A 296-nucleotide genomic window follows, 5' to 3' on the forward strand; every position below is an offset into this window, starting at 1 on the left:
CACTTCCCAGAACCACTCAGCCGGCGACCAATGTGCTTTCCCACATTTTTTTCTCACATTATCCCAGAGGCCGATGACACGATCCCTGTTTCCCTCCACGGAGAGGAGATAAGGCTTCTGTAACTGCTGAGTCACAGGCTAGTGACTCACCGAGCCCGAGCCGAGCCTCAGGAGGGCCTGCACACTTCAGCACCACCTCGCCCCGCACCCCAGCCCCACACCCCTTTGCCCCACAGACACATGACCTTCCTCAGCCACTTCCTCCTAGCGGGCAGCTGGTCCTGTTACCAGGAAAG

The sequence above is a fragment of the Condylura cristata genome, unplaced genomic scaffold (assembly GCF_000260355.1).
Source record: "Condylura cristata isolate star-nosed mole 26May11 unplaced genomic scaffold, ConCri1.0 scaffold00048, whole genome shotgun sequence".
NCBI lineage: Eukaryota > Metazoa > Chordata > Mammalia > Eulipotyphla > Talpidae > Condylura > Condylura cristata.